The following is a 4,830-nucleotide window of genomic DNA, read 5'->3' as shown; positions in this document are numbered from 1 at the left end:
CCAGCAAGAAGACCCCAGAAACGAAGGATCCCATCAGTTGGTGAATTGAGAAAGCGTAAGAAATGTAGCCGTTGTAAGCATAGTGGTCATAATAATAAAAAAAAACATGTAAGAATCAACCTATTTGAATGATCGTGGTGGTCATCAAAGATAGCTTTATTATTTCTTTTCATTTTAGTATAATTTTTCTTATTTGAGTAAGAACAGTGTGTTGTTTTGATAGGTTCGGTACAGCAGTATACAACGATATATTAATGGATTGATTTTTCATCTTTGGTTAGTATATGAAATATTAATGATGTTACTATTATTGTTTAAGTGGCTTAAATTCTTTACACCATATTAAAGTTATATATACGCAAGTCAAGTACTCTTGAATACATTCACATTAAAAGGTAATCAGATGACAATATTACTAAGATTAAAAGGCAACATATTCCAATCAGAATGAAATTAGATAATCATCAGAAACTATTAACTAATTGACAAAAATACAAAGCAACATGTATAATTCCTCCTATTTGAATGATCATATTGTCATCAAAGAAACTATGAACTAATTGACAAAGTACAAGGCAACATGTAAAAATCCACCTATTTGAATGATCATATTATGGGCATCAAAGATAACTTTAGTATTTGTTTTCATTTAAGAACAATATATTAGTAGGTTGATTTTGCATCTTTTTTAGTATATGAATGAGGTTTCTATTATCCTTTGAGTGAAACTTAAATTCTCTGCACCATATTAAAATTATATATATACAAGTCAAGTATTCCTGAATACATTCACATTAAAAAGATAATCAGGTGACAATAAAAAAAATCAGATAACTATCAAAGTAATCTTATGGCAATTTGCTACTGAACATTGCTAATAAGTGGAAAAATTGAAGTGAAAGACTAACATCAAAATCTCATATCAAATAGATTTTTCATTTTTTTGTCAAACCTATTCTTTTCTAGAGGCTTTATAGTTCATGTCACTATCAATCAAAACATATTTCCTAACATCAAAGACTAACATATCAAATTCTAACATTAAATAACAACATTGTTCGACTCAAAGCTAACATCAACTAGTTATCAATAAAAGACAAACTATAACATCAAAGTCTACAAAGTTCTTAAAAGAAAAAAAAAAAAAGTCTCACTTTGGTTGTGAAATGTTCGGTTCAAAGCTAGGCGGTTCAATAACTGTATATGTGTTTGTTTCTTTCTTGGAATTTTGTGTTTCTTTGGCATTTCCAAATCAACGACCTTGAGAGCTGGTTTCATTTTTCTTTTTGGTCGTTCATTCTCCACTTTAAGGTTATCTTGAGAAGATTTTCTTATCTTCAATATATTCTCAACAATCTAAAGAAAAATAATGAATTAGAAATAAGTATATAAATAATAATCGAATAGAAATTTGATAACAATCATATAGTAATCAAATAACAATAATAATGAAATTAATGTTACTAGTTTTTTGCCTTTGTCATATTTTTTCTTTCTCCTTTTCTCTTCATTTCTTTCTTTTGTTGTTTCTAATTTTTGGATTTCATGTTCTCCAGCCTATAATCAAAATACATAAAAAATCATGTATAACTATGTGTTAAAAAATTAATAAATAAAGGTAATCAGATGGCTATCAAATCATAAAATAGGTGATGAGACAGTAAATTTAAAAAGGCTAAATTCTTTTTTACTTGCCTCATTTTAACACGGTGAAAGACTTCTTTCCTTGAACTCTCCCTTTATTGTTCATTCTAGTGTTCATCATCATCCAAATTTATTATCCTTTTATATGCCCATCTTTCTTCAATTACGTCAAATGGTTCATTCCAAAATGTTAATAGTAATTTGAACGTAACTAAAAATTAGATGGATTTAAAGGGATAACAGTAAACTTTACAAAATGAATATAATATATAATTAGATGGTAATCTATAGTTGACAAACATATAATCAAACGGTAATCTATAGTAGATATGCTTACATCACTTGATTTGAAGATGTGCTCCTGGAGGTAGTTTTAATCGAACTTTTTTGTTGGTTTCCATCTCAACATCATTGGGTATTTTTCATTCATTTGTGTTACAATCCTAACCCTTTCTTTAGAGGGTTTTGGGATGATTTCATATGCCCAACACATCAAAACTTGCAAGAAACCTTGTAATGTAAAGTTTAAGCTTTCACATTGCGCAGCCTTTCGAAAGAATTTCATAGTCAAATTGAAAACTAACCTACCCCGAGGAAAGTGATTTAATGCTTCCTCATCCTCAACCATTTGAACTTCTTTCCATTCAACTTTAGTATGCATCTGCTTACAATGTGGATAAAATTCTAAGATGGATAAGTTTGCAAGCTTAATCCTATACTCATTATCTAAATGACCTACTTGAAAAAAAAAAGCTAATATGTTATTTCGTTCAACTGCATTTGAGTTCTTGAAAACAGAATCTCTTAAAAAATGTAGTTTATCTTCTTCATTGGACATTTCAAAAGATTTTGGAAATGGATTAAAATTAAGACCAGTTATCAAAGAAAATTCTTTCATCGAAAATCTAACTTGGAACCCTTCTAAGTAAAATACCAACTATTCATTTGTGCTATCTTTTTTAAAAAATTTTGATATGAGATGAACCAACAATTGCCCTTGAAATTTATTGAGTCCAAAGTCTACAAAGAATCCAAATGGGCCTCTTTTAAATATTTCCATTTGGGTTAGTGCTATGTTATTGATTAGACCTTCAAAAGTTACATATTTAGAATAGTAATGAACTTTGAGCCCAAGTGAATGAATTTCCTCTTAAAGTGTATTAACATGAGTGAATTAGTATGCAATCAAACAATAACCAACATGCAACCAAATACAATATACTACTTACTTCAATGCTTTCATTTTTTCTTGATTTTTTTTTATCATTATTTTGTTTTGAAGATTCTCCTTTCTCAAATTTCCGGGTCATTTTTTGTTTTTTTCATCTTCCTTGTTCTTCCTATTCTTTGAGAGAAAAATATTTGACAATCAATAGACAAGTAGACAATCAAATTGAAAAAAAAAATTATAACCAACCAGATGGCAAGCAGTAGACAATCAAATTACTTCCATAAACTAGTGAATAATTGAGGAAAAATATGAGGCAACCAGATGCTAATCAGTATACAATCACATTACTTTCAGAAACTACTAAATATTTGAAAAGATATATATAAGCAATCAGTAGATAATCAAGGGACTCAACATTATTCAACAACAATATTGGCTCACTTCATTTCAAACTCCACCCCCAATTTGTTCAAAACAAACAATAATGAACTCAATTAGGCATCAATTCATTTTAATCAATTAGTACAATGGTAAATAGAAACCCAAAATTAGCAAAGAAAAATTGTTGAAATTAGAACTAAAAAATAAATTTGGAGAAAAATAACCAATCTAATTTAATCCAATCAGCCAGACTAGATTAAGTGTAGATCTATACGATTGAAAGAACAATAACACACATCTTGATCAATAGGTAAGCAGAAACGAAGTTATGCATCAAAACAATAACAAAAACCCAAAACTTGCATCAAAACAAAAGAATTGTTGAGAATATGCATCAATTATCTAACATATGGACACAAAACCATAAAAGCGTAACAAAATTTTCTTTAATGTAGTAGTACAACACAAAATTAAAAATGAAGCTATATTTGCATGTTACAATCTGTACAAGAAAAACAAGAACAGCTGTAAAAAAGCAACATAGGTTATGATTATTTTCTCTGTTCTAGTGTTGGGTGGTTTATGGTGGTAACCATTCTAAACAGAAAATTCATAGGTAATCGCGTTCAGTGGATGGAATGTAGGGTCAAAAAACATATATACACCAAAAGCAGTGTACTTAGTTAATGGAGTCATTGAGTAGTAGGCATAAATTACAGAAATGGAGAAACAATTGAGATGAAAAATCGAGACAATGCATGCAGGAAATAGAAAATCTATTTGGAGAAAAACATAAATCTTAACTTAATTTTCCTTAAGTTAAAATCACACCTCATTCTTCTTTGCAACTTGAAGAAGAACAACGACCCTAAGCAAGAAATCAAAAGAGGAAGAAATTAGAGTAGAACGAAGAAGAATCCAACAATAGGTGCAAAGTGATTTTCACAAACCCTAATGTCGTGTGAAAGAAGAATAAGTTGATTTAGTCAAAAGAAGATAGGCGTGAAGTGATTTTCATTCGTGGGGGTATTTTCAACATTTGCCTATTAATCAATTAGTAAAATTGGGTTGGGGCTTATATCTTTTGCCATTTTGGGAAAATCCAAATAATTAAGTCTATGGGCCTAATTTTAATATTGTTTTTATAATGGCTGCAACCAGCCCAAAATTCTATGATTCTAATTTTACCCTTGTCGAAATATAGAAGAAGAAAAGAAAGAGAAAAAAAAAAAAAAAAACTTTGATCGTGACAAAAAGACCTTGAGATGGAAACATTGTTGCAAAAGGTTGTAGGGTGAGGATGCGACATATATGGGGAAGGAGTGAATTAGAGAAAAATAGAAGGGTAGGAAAAGAAATATAAATATCTATCACCTTTTCTAAACCATCTAGATCATAAATTTTATGTTTTACTAATTTGAATTATTTATGTAAAATTCATTGAGCTCATTTCAAAATTAATACCTTCTATACATTTATCTTTTTTAAAAAACAAAAATTGTTCAATAAAATTAATGGTATTTGCAAGTTTTAATTTATTGCTTTATTTTGATTAAATTATATACCCTCATGTAATAGATATCTTTTGTTAAAATATATATTATAATCATTATAATTATCTTCAACATTATAAA

General features: G+C 28.7%; 1 long non-coding RNA gene across 1 annotated transcript; it reads right to left on the bottom strand.

The window, feature by feature from the left end:
• Positions 1 to 1,021: 1,021 nt before the first annotated feature.
• LOC150038516 (uncharacterized) lies at positions 1,022 to 4,108 on the bottom strand. The gene is made up of 3 exons (XR_016525465.1): positions 4,028 to 4,108; positions 1,465 to 1,557; positions 1,022 to 1,356 (listed from the first exon to the last, which is right to left on the bottom strand). It is a non-coding gene; the product is annotated as an uncharacterized LOC150038516 (long non-coding RNA).
• Between the last annotated feature and the right edge of the window lie 722 nt (positions 4,109 to 4,830).

Source organism: Benincasa hispida, chromosome 1 (genome assembly GCF_027475165.1).
Source record: "Benincasa hispida cultivar pf3 chromosome 1, pf3_genome.v1.1, whole genome shotgun sequence".
NCBI lineage: Eukaryota > Viridiplantae > Streptophyta > Magnoliopsida > Cucurbitales > Cucurbitaceae > Benincasa > Benincasa hispida.
Note: the sequence above shows the minus strand (reverse complement) of the source record. Positions and strands in the feature narration are given on the sequence as shown.